The following is a 19,036-nucleotide window of genomic DNA, read 5'->3' on the forward strand; positions in this document are numbered from 1 at the left end:
ATGAATTTGTAATTCTTTTTTGAGAAATAAATATCTTCAACCTGAATGACCTAAAATACAAAATTACGCAAGTTTAGTCAAAACAAACTGTTCTTATCCAGTGAAGCTCTGTGGTCACTGTACCCGTTATTTGAGACACGCCAGATGATTGATGATATCTACTCAAGCAGATAGTGTGTGGACGGAATTATAATCATAATCCCGTGTTTGTTTACGGACTATCGCGCGACACTCCCGCCCAGTGTATACTCAGCCTAATTGATTGGGCATCTAATATTTACACAAAATAAAAACTATTTTTCTGTTGAGTTTACGGTACACTTTTGGTAAATGAAGGTGAAGTTTGTTTCGGCAGCCGCAAAGTTAACTTTGTATTAAGTTGGTCCCTGGTATTTAAAGTTACATTATTGCGTTCAATCGTTACATGTTGATCCATCTTCTGTTCATGATAGTTGTGTTTGCTTAAGTGCTAGTTTGTCATGTTTCGTCACCTATTTCCGTATTAAGTTGATAATACCTAAGTACGTATTTGGATTGTTTTTGCTAGGAATATTAAACTAATTAGCTATTACTTTTTTTGATGTGATTTATTGTAGATTTGCCGCAAATGACATTAACTGCTTGGCCGGATAAATGGGGAGCACTGAGGGCTCTCGCCCGGCAATCTATCGAAACAATATGATGACCATTTTGCCACAAATAAAGTACAACAATTCGCTCTGTTAATATAGAGTTTTAAAATGAATACGAAACTTGATGAATACTATACATAACAGCTATTTGCTCCTTTAACGAAGTTATTAATGAATACGAAACTTAAAGAGCGGGAAAAACGAAAAACGGCCATCATAGCGTGCGGCTAGTTTAGGCTCTGTATTCCTTTTATACATGGTGTCAGTGACACCGTAACGAAAACTTTAACGGATGATTCAGATCATGATTCTGAGTTGTGAAAATTTGAAACGGAAAATGCTACTTAATACTATCTCATAAACATGAGCTGAATCATCCCCCGCAGTATTCGGTACGATGTCACTAATACCCTGCATTTTCTATCTGATTTTAGTTCTAATAAAAATCTACATTATTATTGCTAAAAGAATGTACATACATACATAATCAGCCTATATACGTCCCATTGCTGGGCACAAGCCTCCCCTCAATCAACGGGAGGGGGTATGGAGCATACTCCACAATGCTGCTCCAATGCGGGTTGGTGGAGGTGTTTTTTACGGCTAATAGCCGGAACCAACGGCTTAACGTGCTCTCCGAAATTTACCCATTTATATATCACTTTTCATTTTAAATTTGCACCAATGCCAGTTCACGTTAATTACTTAAACTCTCGTAATAAATGCGTTTTTAATTTAATATTTCCACGCACGATCACTGGCGCCTTTACCCATTTGCTTCCTCTACCTGCCGACGTAGTCAAACCCCTAAAAGTAGGGTAAAAGGACCAGTTGCTGTCATCTAAACAGACGAGTCATGCCAGTCATCGGGTGGAGCATATTGTGACATTTTACCCTACAGTTTGTTATGCTTTTTATCTTATTTGTTCTGCCTGTCCCAAGCTTGTCCTGATGGGGATAGTTTTTGAAAGCTAAGTCACCGTTAGCCAAGTTTTTATAACCTGTTAAACTTACGAACTAATCGCAGAGGAGACGGTTACTATATTGTAAATTAATTGCTACAAAAGTATACTGAGTATTCCTTGCATTACATAACAGTCATAAGCTCACGACTATATCCCAATTGGGGTAGTCAGAGTTATATTTATCGCAAGATGAACTAAGTACCCACGCCACACTGAGCTTTCTGTTTTACCAACGTGATAGGTGGTGAGCCGTATCGCCGTTTGACTCATTGGTGAAGTCCGGTACCGGGGTTCAAACCGGCGTTTTCCGTTTGAGAAGCAAGCCGGTGACACACAGGACCCGAGTAACTTCATCATAGTACTAAGCCTATTAAATTCATACACGTCCAAATACAGAACAAACAAAGCCCTACTCGTGAGATGGAATTGAAGCTAGGATTCACGGCAGACTAAGCACACAGCTGTATACTGTCGTCTAGTTCTAAACAGCAACTTATTCTACCAAAGTCGGCCTCTCGTTTTTTAAAGCATCCGCTTTTATTTCACAGAGGAAGCAATTAAAGAAGAATTTCCCGTCAAAGTAAAGAGTGCAGAGCTTACTGACTTAAGTATATTATAATTATATGCACGTCGCTTGAAGACTGATGGTTAGCCTTGTTTTTTTGCATCAATCTTTCTACACTGTAGGAGTACATGAAATATTTGCATGCCATCCTTGTCATTATGCTGAAGTCCCGACTTCCAGCATGATTGGGATAATTTTGCCTTAGCATAACAATTTGCTGTAACTCTAGTTAGCATGCATGCAAATTGTGCTTAGGTCGTGGAAACATGGGAGTGAATACTGGTCGCTATACGTTCTGAAGTTGTGTTATTGTTACATTATTATCCGAATCCGTGATAGCCCTGTTTGGGGAAAGTGTGACTCACAATTTAATGTCCCGGTTTTGAATCCCGGTTCGGACTTTAAACCACTGAATTTGATTTTTATGAGCTTGAATTAATGTTTGGACCGTAAATGATTCCAAATGTTTCCAGGATTTATGCCCGGTTAATAGCAATAGGTTCGACACTATTGGGTGTATATTACTAAACACTTGTACCTACCCCTTCGGGGAAACAAGCGTGATGCTCTTTTATGATATTTGTTTTATCTAATAAATATGTGACAGTACTATAGCCAGATAACTTCTAGTTTTATTAGACATTTTATTAATTATCGGTTCTAGGTACTTTATTTTTTTCGTCTTAAAAAGAAAATATTAGGACAGGACATTCTAGTATTACCTGTTTTGTACATTTTTACCACAGATTAGGTAAGTTCCTCCCTGATCTAAAACAAATACTATCGAAGAACCACAAAACTATTGGAGACAAAAATGTACTGTGACTATCGCATTGGATTAGCGTGGTAAACTACGGCCACGAGCATTAATATGTATATATATACTTTGGTACCTACCATGTCACATTAAGTTTTTTGATAAATTGAACTGTAAGTGTCACTAAATGTCAAATATGTTAGTGCGACAGAGACCTAAAGTGGGTACATTATATTGCTCATGACTGTATATTCCTTAGCCTCTTCTTTTTAATGCTGATGCCTTTAGTGGGAAGTATCACAATATGCATTATCATCATATTTGTAAAAGGTTTGTGACACAATTTTCGTTGCGTTTGCTGTAAAAGGCATGTCATTGCTTTTTATGAAAGGGGGAATGGCAAAGTAATTAGCTTGATGAAATCCCCGCATGACTCTCAACTTTACTGTAAGCTGGGTTTAATATAAAATGGTTAAATTGCGTAAGATAACAAATCGTTTTGGTCTATACAAATATTTTTGCCGTCCATCATTTTTTTGGAGCTTTTGACGTGTCATAATGTAATGAAAAGAGTTGATAAGTATAGTATAAGTAGGTGGAGGATATTCCCAACTTTCCCAAAGTACATCGAACTGTATACATATATCTATAATTTTAATACAAGTTAACAAAATTGTGATAATGTCTGTTGGTAACTTCTTGGTTTCGGTTAATGTACGTTGTTGTATATCGCCTCTTCCTTTTGAATGCGAATAGCGAAGGATTGGAACTGCTTGCCATATATTGCCAATAGGCATTTGCTTCTTCTTCTTCTATCGTGTGGGTTGTGAGGTGGATTACCAACCCCATCAACCCTGGTGTCAGGGTTATTATTGAGCCGCTGAAGGCCTCTATCATAGCTTATGTATCCCGGTGGGGTCATATCACAAAAATCACTTTATGATCCCTATTATGGTTAGGAAATTACAGGCTGATCACTTGATTGTCCGAAAGTAAGATGATCCGTGCTTCGGAAGCCACGTAAAGCCGTTGGTCCCGGTTCCTACTTACTGATGTAAGTTAGTAGTTGTTACATGAGCCATGTCAGGCATTTGCTAGGTAAGCGTGTCCATCCAAGACCACATTGTCACATACCATCAGGTGAGATTGTGGTCAAACGCGAGCCTATATTATAAAAAAAAGGTATAGCCTCTGGTTTCGCTGAATATTGTCCATAGTGATTGCATATCTCTAGGTGATAGTATCGCTATCAATCGTTGGTTTTCGTATCCTATCAGCAGCATCCGCGAGCAGCATGTGCAAAGTAATAAAATTATCGATCGATTCAATAGATTTTGTCGAAATCGTTTTTCCCTAACATGATTTTGTTCGTATTTTGACAGAACGATATGACTTATTTGGGTTCACTCTCCAACTAGTGGTAGTTGGCCATCAGCTCTGAAAACTTATCCTTATCTTCCGCGAGGCGGAACAGTTCGACCGCACTCGTGATCCCGGTCCACTCCCTGATATTACGCAACCAGGACTTCCTCCTCCGACCCACTTTTCTTTTTCCTGCGACTTTGCCCATCATTATGAGTTGCAGCAGCTGGTACCTTTCGTGTCTTAGCATATATTAGCACCAATCGACAAAACGATATAATAATTATATCGTCAGGATCGATAAAATGGAAGCTATCCCTTTAATCACAAGCCTACTGCAAAAAAGTAAAAGCTAGCTTATTTAAAAAAAAATAACATGATAAATTTTTAACCGTCATCTCATATTAGGGGGTAAGGGAGAAATGACCTCAGGCGTCTGTCATTCACATACATTGGGCGCCTCCCATACAATGCTCACTTTATTTTTTATTTATGACAGTATTTATTTTATTTTATCTGTATGTTATTGTTGTTCGGGCGACGGGAAGAGCTTTAGTATTTTTTTATGTTTTGCCCTAAGGGTGACAGCGTGACACGTGACTTTGAAATGAGTCGTTATTTTGATTGTGATTTTAGTTTTGGAAGTGTTGGTTGACTCGTGTCTCTTGTTTATAGAGATGACAGTCGACAAAGGTTACAAATATGGTGAACTTAATTAGCATGTCCAAAAAGTGTTCTGAATTTTTTAAATATGGAAACATTTTATAATTACATTCGTTTGAGGCTTCCTCTCTTTCTTCTCTCAATACAACATATTATGTACAAGACGCTGTTGTTTTATCTATACTTATAATAAATCTGTAGAGAGGTCAATTCTGTACATTAAATATTTTTTCAAAATAACTATCAGGGGGTGATAAGTGATCGATACTGATGCCAAAAATGCAATCAGTAAAATTTTTGTCTGTCTGTCTGTCTGTCTGTCTGTCTGTCTGTCTGTCTGTATGTTCCTTATAGAAACAAAAACTACTGGACGGATTTTAATGAAACTTGGTACAATTATTCTTCACACTCCTGGACAGGTAATAGTATACTTTTCATCACGCTACAATCAATAGGAGCAGAGTAGTGAAGGGAAATCATTTTGTATGAAAAATCTAAACCACTCAAGTTAGACGTTTGAAATTTGGCATGCAGGTACCTTAGATACCGTAGAGGTGTACTAAGAAAAGAATTCCCGAAATTCCCACGGGAACGGGAATTAGCGGGAAAATCCTTTTGTATGAAAAATCTAAACCACTCAAGTTAGACGTTTGAAATTTGTCATGCAGGTACCTTAGGTACCGTGGAGGTGCACTAAGAAAGGAATTCCCAAAATTCTCACGGGAACGGGAATTAGCGGGAAAATCCTTTTGTATGAAAAATCTAAACCACTCAAGTTAGACGTTTGAAATTTGTCATGCAGGTACCTTAGGTACCGTGGAGGTGCACTAAGAAAGGAATTCCCAAAATTCTCACGGGAACGGGAATTAGCGGGAAAATCCTTTTGTATGAAAAATCTAAACCACTCAAGTTAGACGTTTGAAATTTGGCATGCAGGTACCTTAGATACCGTAGAGGTGTACTAAGAAAGGAATTCCCGAAATTCCCACGGGAACGGGAATTAGCGGAAAAATCCTTTTGTATGAAAAATCTAAACCACTCAAGTTAGACGTTTGAAATTTGGCAAGCAGATACCTTAGGTACCGTGGAGGTGCACTAAGAAAGGAATTCCCGAAATTCCCACGGGAACGGGAATTAGCGGGAAAATCCTTTTGTATGAAAAATCTAAACCATTCAAGTTAGATGTTTGAAATTTGTCATGCAAGTACCTTAGATACCGTAGAGGTGTACTAAGACAGGAATTCCCGAAATTCCCACGGGAACGGGAATTAGCGGAAAAATCCTTTTGTATGAAAAATCTAAACCATTCAAGTTAGATGTTTGAAATTTGTCATGCAAGTATCTTAGATACCGTAGAGGTGTACTAAGAAAGGAATTCCCGAAATTCCCACGGGAACGGGAATTAGCGGAAAAATCCTTTTGTATGAAAAATCTAAACCACTCAAGTTAGACGTTTGAAATTTGGCATGCAGATACCTTAGGTACCGTAGAGGTGCACTAAGAAAGGAATTCCCGAAATTCCCACGGGAACGGGAATTAGCGGGCAAATCCTTTTGTATGAAAAATCTAAACCACTCAAGTTAGACGTTTGAAATTTGGCATGCAGGTACTTTAGTAAACTTAAAGCTTAGTTGCAACAGGATATTACAAAATTCCCACGGGAACGGTAGTTAGCGGGAAAAAACATTTGTATGAAAAAATCAAATCTAAATAAAAGGAGAAACTGACAGACTCAGTGACTGACACATCAACGCATAGCCTGAACGGCTAAACGTAGGCATTTGAAATTTGGAAGGAACATAGCTTAGGTACCGTAGAGGTGCACTAAGAAAGGAATTCCCGGAATTCCCACGGGAACGGAAATTAGCGGGAAAATCTTTTTGTATGAAAAATCTAAACCGCTTAAGTTAGACGCTTGAAATTTGGCATGCAGGTACCTTAGTTAACTTAAAGCTTATTTGCAACAGGATATTGCAAAATTCCCACGGAAACGGCAGTTAGCGGGAAAAAAACATTTGTATGAAAAAATCGAAACCGCGTAAGATAGATGTTTTCAATTCAATTCACTTAAATTATTTATTGCATTCCATGTAGTACAATGGGGTGTTACATAGGCATAGGAACTAAAACATGGACCCTGTAGGGCACAGCAACGTTGAAGGGAAGAGAGGAAGTATGTATTAAAATTAAAACTCAATGAACAATCAATTAAAAAAAAATCAATTCAATCAATTGATTGCATGCATGCATACCTTAGTAAAAATAAAGTTTATTTTTGGCTGTATTTTGAAAAATGGGAGTTATTGGGAAAAAAATTGTATGAAAAAATCTAAACTGCATAAGTTAGATGCTTGAAATTTGATATGCACTCCCACACACACAAAGATCTTTCTCTTATATAACACGCCACGCGGACGAAGTCGCGGGCAAAAGCTAGTTTAGTAAATAAAATTTTACAGCCCCGACACCTGTTCTGAAGTTCCTACACAATTTACTTACCATACTGCTTATCAATACAGCGATAACGTGACTGTTGACTAAAGACCTAGACCAAGTCGTATTTTACATGATAGGAGGGTCTGAAGGGGTGTGGGGGGTTTTAGACGAAGACAATCTTTCAGTAGATACCTACAGCTTTCAACGCGGATGATGCGAAAATAATTCTTTTTAGCCCCGATTAGGACCAACAGAAAAAATAAGTTCATGTCGTCCGATTATTAGGACGAAGCAGTCAGACTACGTAGTCAAGGTTAGGTATTGAGATAAACAAGTTATGTATGTCTTTGGAAACAAAATTATATCCTTGCAATTATCAGGAGGTATTTTTCGTCGAGGTAACTGCTCAACGATAAGTAAATACATACATACAGTCAGATAACCATACTCGTAATTTTAATGACTGCACTTGAGAAGCACATCCTCAGTTGCCCACAGACATTTGTTCAAAGATAATAAAAGAAACGGCAAATTGTTTTTTTAAACAACATTATCGTAATTGTGGACACGACCCGGACTCGCATAATAACAAGGGTCGAATGGTAATTTCTTAAACACACGTACGAAAAGATTGATGAGAAAAACAAACAGAATGCTCCCGCTTCTACTGAAAATACTTAATAACAACATTAATATTTTTATTCATTACATATTTTTTTTATATGAGAGCCGTGGTAGCCCTGTTAGCAGATCGCTTGCCTCTCACTCTGAGGTCGCAGGTTTGAATCCCAGCACGGACCTAAACCAATGTATGTCGAATTTGTTTTCGAATTCATGTTTGGATCATAAATTATTATCACGTGCTCAGCTTTGAAGGAAAATATCGTAAGGAAACCTACATTCCCGAGAAATGCATTTTCCGAGGTATGTGACCTAATCAGCTGTATTGGGCTGGTTTTCCCATCGCGGGTTGGAAGATCAGACAGACAGACGCTTCTGTAAAATACCGGTCCTGTCAAATCTTCAGATTAAGTAAGCCCTGTGAAAAACGGGATAATGCTAGGAAGATGATGATTTTTTTATATATTATAACTTACACACATATATACCCTTATATAATTATACACACATACCCTACACATTTACATCTCAGACAGCTTTCTTCCTATACCTTGATTCAAAATTAAGGCAAAACTGTAGCAAACTTTGATCGGCGTCAAACAACTGAATATTAATTACACCTACCTAACATGAAATTATTGTACAGCGAATTCGTTTTCAGAGAATTATTTTCAATACTCAATTAATCTTTTTAGACATTATGCTTTTGCACATAAGCAGAAATCCTAATAATAAAGCATTCAATTATTTTGTAATCCAAAGTCAGTGTAATAATTTCAAATAAATAAATGATGTAAAACGATACAAAATCTGAATCGGTTAGACAGCGGAAGAAATGGTTAACCCTAGCAAAGAAAAAATAATAAATCATGAAAATGGCCTCGGCAACAGGAGTAGCCTCAAAACATGTCTGGCTTGGCAGGTGGGGCAATTTGCAATTTGCCGGATCAATATCAGCTAACGAGACGATGCGATCGCAAATTGCAATCGTCAGAGATGCAATGCAAGAATTGCAAGTTGCAAGTCGTAAGTTGCAACTTTGCAAGTCGCGCGGGTGGTAACTGGTAACTGCAAGTTTTATCTGATTACGACTGATTGGTGACTTGAAGATGAGTTATTATGTTCTTTCGGCTGAGGTTATGGAAAAATTATGATGTTTTATTGGATAGGAGGTGACTCAGATTGATGTAGGTATATTGTGACAAGCTACCAGTATCATCCATAACGTTGGAGTCGATACATTTCGTCAATCAATTTATAGCACGTAGCAATGTCGTTCCTTTTCCTATACTTATCTACTTCGTTTATTTACCTTTTTCGGCAAGGAAAACACAAAGAAACTGCCCCCAAATCCCCGTTCAGCAACCACAGGGCTCACCATCCTCGCCGAGTTTGCAGTTATCGTAAATTTTAATCATAATTTGCGAAGGGCGAAGAAAAAATACCGCTTAATAAGGAAATATGACCGCATTGAGCGCACCCGAGACGGTTGTACGTCAAACAAAAAGGCGAAAAGGGAACTTTTAAGAGAAGTATTGGGGAAATGTTATTATCTGTTACAATCCGAAAGTAGGCCAACGCGAGATCCCGCGAATTTTTCCTCTGACGTAATATAAACTTGGCCATAGCTGTAAAGATAAAATAAGAAACAAAACAATAACAGCCTTCTTTTGTTTTTGCTTGCTCCGACTCAATTTTCTTGCCTCTATCTCCACTCTACTTCAAAGGCTTTTTGGGAGTCACCTACTTTTACCTTTTCTATTCACTACGTTTTTTCTGAAAATTGCTTTGGTTGGGTATATTATAGAGGCTGTTCATAATGTAAGCATTATTTTGAGTGTTTATGAAAGGCGTTTTGATTAGGTATATTATATTCATATTACCTAAGTTCATTACCTAAATATTTTGATTCACTGCTGCATGAAAATGAACATAAATAAGAGATTTTGGAAAACGTGAAATTTCTAAACATACTTTAATTATTTCGATCATTCCATGCATCGGATTATAAAATACGTGGCGTGTTAAACCGTTGAACCAACACGATTATGCTATCAACTAGGTATAATTTAGTAATTATGAGTTTAACCAGTACATCCTTTAAGGAGCTCATAACAGCACAACATTCCATAGAGAATAGTCCTTATAACCGACTAAGGTCAATTCCACACACATGTATCAATTATCAAGACTCTTATGACTATAAAAGTACTATTCAAAGTTACAATTATTTCATAATCCAGTGAAAAAACTTGATATAACGCATGACATTAATGACATAAGCATTAAATATTAATTGCTACTCGATTTTTTTCAAAACAAGTCGCACATGTTGCCTTTTAAGACACCTTAGTCATGTTAAGTTCTTAATAAGCTGTTAACGGGGAATAATTAAGAATTAATACATAATTTAGTGCGTTATAAAGTGAATACTCTACCCTCTCCGGTTGATTGATAGGAGGCCTGTGCCCAGCAGTGGGACGTATATAGGCTATTTATGTTATGTTAAAGTGAATACTAGCCATTTCATGCGCTCCGTCCGATGGTAGTGAACAATAACGTCGAAGCTAAGTTGCATTTAAATGAGAGAGTAAATCTTATGTGAGACTTAAAGAAGATTAAATATACTTTATTGCAGTTAAAACACATAAGAACGGGTTCTTACCGCGTTCAAAATAGGGATATGAGACTCCCTAGAGAATAGGGATGGGAGTCTCATATCCCTATTTTGAACGCGGTAAGAACCCGTTATTATGTGTTTTAATAATGATAATAACAGCGTAAACTTAAAACAATGTATACTTTATTCCACTTAACATCTAGTTACATCACAAACATGAAATGGACGTTTACAAAGGAGGACTTATCTCTAAGAGAGATCTCTTCCAGCCAACCCGGAGGAAGTAAAAGAATATCTGCGGGAGAATAAAAAGAGGTGCAATATATGAAATACATTATAATAATTATATCTACATATAAAACCGTTTCAAAAAAATAATATAACTATATAAAAAAAACGATTAAAAATGTTGACGACGATGTTTCGTTTTTCGTTTGCGTAATTTTTGGATCAGTAATATCAACAGCAGTGTTTCTTCGTCGGAATCCATTTTCACACTGATTGTACGCGACAGGAGCCGCGGTTACGCGACGCTAGCGCAGCGCACGCTGGGCGTTCGGCCGCCGGCCAGCGCTGGCGTCGCGTCGCCGCGGCGTCGACGTCGCGTGGACGTTCCGCGGACGCTGGCACGACGACGACGCTCGAAAGACGCTAGTGTGGGGGGTCTCTCACTTACATTAATTGTGATAATCATAACAACAGAACTTGCATTACTGAGCATAAGTACCTACAGTAAAATGCAGTAGTTTTAGGCTGATGAAACGTTCGTTATGTAAAAAATTACGATTCAAAGGGTAACTATGTTACTTAATGAATAAAGATATTTTTGAATTTGAATTTGAACTTATCAATAACAAACATCAAAATCAATCCAATATTTATTTTTTCAACAATGAGTCTGGCATAGGAAAGGGCTCGATTTCGTGAGATATTTGCATTGGCATGATTTATGAGGTCAATTCTCAATGGATATTTGCGACTACCGCTACGCGTCAGATGACCTCAGATACGCAACGTGATAAAAATTTGTCACCGTCCTTTATCGATTTTGACGATATAATGTCGTTTTTTGTCGTTATAGTCGTTCGTTGCTAACATGGCAAACCAAAACAGTCATGTCGTTCTGTCAAAATACCACAACGTGATGTATTGTCGATGAACTAACATAGCACCATATTTTTATTAGATTCTGTGGACTTTTGATACATATGTAATGTAAATGTCTTATTGATACTATATTTTACTCTCTCAAGATACAGGTCTCCGAGTTTGAGAGACAGGGTTACCTTCTGCTTCTTCTTCTTCTATCGTGTGGGTTGTGAGGTGAATTCCCATCCTCATAAACCCTGGTGTCAGGGTTATTATTGAGCCACTAAAAGCCCCTGACATGGCTCATGTAACGACTACTTACTTACAGTCAGTAAATTGTAACCAGAACCAACGGCTTAACGTGCCTTCCGAAGCACGGATCATCTTACTTTTTGGACAATCAGGTGACCAGCCTGTAATTTCCTAACCAAACCAGGGATCACAAAGTGATTTTTGTGATATGTCCCTACCGGGATTCTAACCCGGGACCTCCGGATCGTGAGCCTAACGCTCAACCGCTGGACCACGGAGGCCGTTTCCGACCTTCTGCTTTTAAATAGCCACTATCAAAATTATATAAACTGTCAATGTAATTGTCAATAATAATGTAAATTGTTGTGTGTGGAAATAAAGTTTTATTTATTTATTAGGATAATGACCTTGGATTACAGTCTTTTACACGCATGTTAGGGAAAATGACATACATTTTGATTTCGATAAAATTTATCGACTCGATCGATAATTTTATCACGCTGCGCATGTTAAAAGGGTAGAAAACACGGAGTTGGATAGCCTATGCTATCCAGTATCTATTTAATAGTAACAATGAAAAAGACATACAAAATGTGTCTGTACAGCCACATAGGATTTGTGAACGTCTACTTTTGTTATACTTGTTAACAGTAAAAGACTATAAACGTACCAAAAAGACAGTTTAATATAAAATCCCGTAACAATTTTCATAGTCGACCATCTAAGTACTTCATGAGCTCAAACAAAGTACAGTTATGCTTCAAATATCAAGTGGAATAATAAGCAGTGTAAAATTGACATTTCAGTTCAGTTTACAAAACTAGTGATTATCGATTTCCATCCCCCTCCGGTTGATTGAGGGGAGGCCTGTGCCCAGTAGTGGGACGTATATAGGCAGTTTATGATTATCGATTTAACTGCTCTTAAGACTGTTTTTGCTACTGTTAGTTATAAGTGAGGTGTCTTTTAATTAGGTACTTAGGGTTTATGTTGGCATGTGTTGAAGGCAATAAATAATTGTTTGATTATCAGAGGAATATGCTTCGATAAGGAGAATAATAAGATTACGAAAGCATTATACAAAGCGAAGGTTGGTAGTAGTACTGGCAGAGGAAGATCTAGAAGGACGTACATAGACTAAATTGTGAGATGTGCTTTGAAAATGTTCAGTTCGATCTACTCTAAACCGGCGTGCGTGTATGAAATGATAGATAAACGTAGAGGATGCAAGAGAAGTGTGTCAGGATCGAAGCAAATTGAATTCCATAGTCTCTGCTTACCCCGGTGGAAAATAATTTATGAAAATAATAATAATTGTAATAAAAATATTTATTCAGATAAAACCTTCGTCACACATATACGTTTGCAACATTAAAATATACACACATTAATATTTAGTTGGAAAACATAAAGGTATATGAGTGTCGCAGTTCACCAAAAAAAGGCCAGGGTTCAGTGAAAATTTACCCAGAGGGCAACACTATATTTATGTATGTATGCTTCTGTCTGTACTTATTAATATATGAATGATTTAATGGAACAAGGTATGTCTTAGATTCCAAAAGATGTAATTACAGTCTTCTTCAGATCCTTGTCCAAATTTGGGATCGGAACAGTGTGTTTGTCTCCATTCTTCCGGGTGAGAGCCTTCAGCGCTCCCCATTTGTCCGGCCAAACAGTTAATGCCTTCTGCGGCAAATCTACAATAAGTCACGACAAAAACAAAATCTTCATTCTTCTGTATCGGTTGTCACTTCCAACTTTGTACACATGTCATCTTTCACAAAACAAATCTTTTTATGGCATTCCATGTACTATCCCTATATAACGCCTCGAAAAGGCAACATTGAAGCAATTCATCATCATCATCATCTCCCTAGCATTATTCCGTTTTTCATAAGGACCGCTTACTTAACCTGAAGATTTGACAGGTTCGGTTTTTTACAGAAGCGACTGCCTGTCTGACCTTCTTACCCGCGAAGGGAAAACCAGCCCAATACAGGCAACCCATTGAAGCAATTCATCAATAGGCAATATTGCAATTTGACATTTGCGCATATAAATGTAAATGCGCAATGTCAACAAGTAAATGTCAAACAGCATTATCGCTTTCTTAGGGTTCTTACAGACGAACTGCAAATTGTGAACGGCAGAGGCTACTTCAGCCGTCGCCACCTGTCGACGGCTGCCGCCGAACTTGCAGTTCGTCTGTAAGAACCCTTAGATGATTCGCTTCGATGTGGTTTAACCCTCCAGTTCTTCAATATAGCAGGTAAGTAAATATATTAATTATTTTAGTTAGAATGTCGTTTCAAACAGCGACAGGATTAGCAGAACGTAGTGGGTAGCTCACTGCGACGGGCTAACCTATAAAATGCTACTTACGTTGTATGACGATCTTGTGACGTAGCGAGTAGGCGCCGCTACTTCAAAAGCGCACCCCTGATGCCTGATGCGGCGGTATCAGTACTGGTTGGAGGCCGAGGAAATGGACACTGCTAGGGCTCTAGCTAGAACATCACCGATTGAGAAATTGGTCGGTGTACTGCGGAACGGAAGCCGATTGGGGCAACCACCGTTCTACACGCCCTATCTATGGAGTATTGAAGGCGATTACTCCACCGAGAAGAGCGCAGCTCTTAAATAAAGAGAGAGAGAATGTCGTATACCTATTCATTTGTTAAAATAAAAATTGTAGCGGCATGTAGATAATTGAACATTGCTGAAGTGTTGAAGTGTAAACAATTACCTTTAAAATTATACCTATTAGCCCTACTATTATATTCTGCGACTAGAACAAACGCCATTTTGCATACTCGTATAATATCGCTTCAGACCATTTGCATACCCACTACACCAATCTTTTAAGGAATTAGTCCATAACAATGCATAAGGTAACTCTATTTTCCCATAATACGTATGCAGTTTTCAAAAATGATTTTATTGATATATCCAACTTTAACTTGTAAGGCTTAAGAGCTATGGTATAAGTTTGAAGACAGTCTTAAGATGCAAATGTATGTATATTCGTGTTGGTATCTGGCGCATTTGGCGTGCATTTGGCGCAGGTGGGTTTGCTCCCCTCGGAGTAAACTTGCAGGGTAGAAGCAACAGAACCTCCCTTTAGAGACCCTGGACAAGTTAATTATTCATACTTCGGCGTCTTGAACTTTGTAGAGGTATTGTTATCATGTTCTTAGGGAAGAAATGACATGGAATTATTTAAAGTAAGTAGGTATATGTGTATGAAGTATGTGATGTTGTCGGTTTTTCTAAATAAATATATAAACTTCAAGTCGATATGTTTAACGATTATTTAAAACTATCAGTTGCAGTGCCCTTACTGGGTCCATCTTGATACCCACTGATAATCCTTTGAATTTGTTTGTTATTATGTTACTTATTGAGAATTGTCACTATAGGTAGATTAAACTACTTGCACACGAATTTGATCGAAAGAAAATAATTAAAAATACCGTAGAGTGTAGACTAAACACTTAATTTTTAATATTTTGACGTCTTGGGCCCGTCACGGCGCATGGTGAAACTCGATTTTAAGTGCAGGCAAGTAGGGTGACCATGTGACTATAATTTATGCAAGATAATCCGATGCAGTTTGGAAAGTTGTCAATTAAAGGTTGAATAGCTAATATTATATAGCCATATAATCATCAGTATGTGTTCGTCTACTGAATAAGCATCTTTATAACGTATCGTTTAATATTTCATTACATAAATCAACATCCCTGTTATCAACTACCTCCGTGGTCCAGTGGTTGAGCGTTGGGCTCGACCCAGAGGTCCCGGGTTCGAATTCCGGTGGGGACATATTAGAAAAATCACTTCGTGATCCCTTGTTTGGTTAGGACATTACAGGTTGATCAGTAAGATGATCCGTGCTTCGGAAGGCATGTTAAGCCGTTGGTTCCGATCACTACTTACTAATTACATAGGGCATGCCAGGGCCTTTGGCGGCTCGATAATACCCTGACACCAGGGTTGATGAGTTTGGTAATTAACCTCACAACCCACACGATAGAAGTAGTGACAAGAATTACATTCTACTATGGAACTCTGCTGTTGCATTAAGATTGGGCTAACTAATACACGTTAATAGTACACTAATACACTATTCATTGGGTTAGTTAAGTATTGCTTATATTGTTATAGTTATTTTTATATTATTTTAAATTTCCAAAATTTCTCCGAAGCCATTTCCACCCTACATCCCATTCGACTGACATGAGGTGATTACGAAGCTTGTTTATTCAGTTATTATTATTGTTTTTTATCTAAACACGATCGTGATTATCGAACGGAGCCACGTTCGGCTTAGCTTAAGCCATTTTTTACTTCACCCGTCAGTTTGAAGCCACTTATACGACTGGTGACCTTAGATGGCTTTGAAATTAATTGAAATATTCATATATAGTTTTTAGTTTCTGTTTATATATTGCTTTTTTGTTGAAATGTCAATGTTGCTTTTTTAGATGAATTGCTTCGATGTGGCCTTTTTAACCCCCCTGTTCTTTTGTTGTGTTTATTCAAGGATTCAAAAGTTGAAACCAAAATGTACTATGCCAAAATAAGAAAATAATTTCACCAACGAAATTCCTTCACTGATAAAATAACGTATAAAAATGCGTATATGCGGTTGCCATTTTTACAACATCCGTCCGTCACTGGTTTCCCGACGACGGAACGAGACAGGTCATTGGATGGAAAATAAAGGAACGTCTTCCCATATCACACACGTGATATTTCGTGGAAGGAAAACAGAAAATTGAATTTTTCCTCAAACACGACCGTACAGTGTGACATCAACTTTCTGCACTTTCTACAAAATGTATATTACAGTGCCAACTTTGTTATTATGAGCAGCGTCTTGAGTGCTATGATGCTTAGAATTTTATGTTATGAGGGACCATAATAAAGTCAATGTATTGTTACTTCAAGTAAAACAGTTGGGAGCTGATAACTTATTATGCATTTGAATGAAACAAAAAATCTATCCAAAAAATTATTTAGGATCAATCGTACTAGTCTTCTATAGTGTGGGTTATGAGGTGGATTACCAACCTCATCAACCCTGGTGTCAGGGATATTATTGAGTCACCATAGCCTCTTGACATGGCCCATGTAACGACTACATACTTAGTTACATAAGTAAGTATTAACCGGGACCAACGGCTTAATGTGCCTTCCGAAGCACGGATCATCTTACTTCGGACAATCAGGTGATCAGCCTGTAATGTCCTAATCAAACTAAACTTTGGTGGCTCAATAATAACCCTGACACCAGGGTTGAAGAGACTGGTATTCTACCTCACAACCCTACTTACCTAGCTACCATACTTAGTACCTATCTAGTAGACATGGCCCCGAAGCAAGAAAAGATTAACTTGACTTTTAGATTTCTCCAAAGGTCAGACGAGATCTACAAAGCAGTTTATTTAAAGAACACTTTGTTCATAAACATTAAATTTTTTATACATCTCATTGTCTTAAAACAACTTGATGCTTCTACATTTCGGCATCTTTTGAATCGGCCAAATGTATATCTCGAATTGAATTTGCATTGATATTTTTTCTGCAAATCGTGACTGACTCGAGATAATAGGAGATAGAGCATAGTACTTTACGCTGCTTATATTACTGAGGCATGCTTTGTGTTCGCCGATAGTTTTTGTATTACCTTGTTAGTGTTATGAATAAATCATAGACTAATTTGTAAGTGCTAGTTACTCTGTTTGTTGGAAGAAAAATTGCTTGCTAGATGCATTTTTTTATACACATAAACATAAACAGCTTATATACGTCCCACTGCTGGGCTCAGGCATCCCCTCAATCAACCGGAAGGGGTATTGCGCATACCGAAGCGTTGCCATCCGAAGCACGGAATCATCTTTCTTTTTCGGGCAATCAGGTGATTCAAGCCTGAAAAGTCCTTACCAAACAAAGGACAGTCTCACAAAGTGATTTCGACAATGTCCCCATTGGGAATCGAACCCGGACCTCCAGATCGTGAGCCTAACACTCTAACCTAGACCACGGAGGCTGTGATATAAGTACAAGTAGTACTTATTACAATTTTCTGCTGAACATTATGGGTACTCGTATGTATCTATGTAGATGTTTAAGGAGGTGGCTATTGAAATGGTTACTTAGGAATTTAGCAGCCAAACATACGCGTAGGTAAGATGCTTTTGGTGGTTCATCTTCGGTGTAACACGGAGTCCCGCCTGCACTAATAGCACCTACTCTTGACGGTAGATGGTAGTGTGTAGTAAGTTGGCAAATGCCTGACGCAGCCATCAGCCATCAGGCGGCACTCTCGAGATTGCGGCCCGCGCCATTTGTACCATTCCGATTTAATGTACACTCGGTCGCATAAATATATTATTTTTTTATAATATGTGGACCCTGTGTGACTAAGTAACATGATACTTTGGATGGAGTATAATCAAGATGTAGTCTTATAGCTGTGGGATATAAAAATAACACGACATATTTTAAATATCTTTAATCCTTATATTTTAACAAAATCCTCTAACCCGACCGACATCGCACCATCGACTCGCCTTTCTTACTTTTTAAAATCTGCCTTACGTCCCATTCATTAACCACCCTCCTTTCATACCATAAACAATCAAATTCCCATTCATTATCCATCCATAGTATTCTCACTTTCCTACATAGCTTCTAACCCGTTTTTACATACATATATTAACGCCCGTAATGACTAAAGGGGTGGGCAGAGCCTTAAGCAATTTTAAGAAGGATTTACGATGAACCGTATGAGTGATCAACCCATCGCGTCTACAATGGTCCATCTCCCTAGCGTTATCCCGTTTTCACTAGGTTCGATTACTAACCTAACCTAACCTGAAGATTTGACAGGTCCAGTTTTTTTATAGAAGCGACTGCCTGACTGACCTTCCAACCCGCAAAGGGAAAACCAGCCCAATACAGGTTAGGTCACTTAACTCTGAAACGCATTTCTCGGGTATGTGTGTTTCTTCGCGATGTTTTCCTTCACCGTTGAGCTCGTGATAATTATTTATGATTCAAACC

Source organism: Pectinophora gossypiella, chromosome 2 (genome assembly GCF_024362695.1).
Source record: "Pectinophora gossypiella chromosome 2, ilPecGoss1.1, whole genome shotgun sequence".
Lineage (NCBI taxonomy): Eukaryota > Metazoa > Arthropoda > Insecta > Lepidoptera > Gelechiidae > Pectinophora > Pectinophora gossypiella.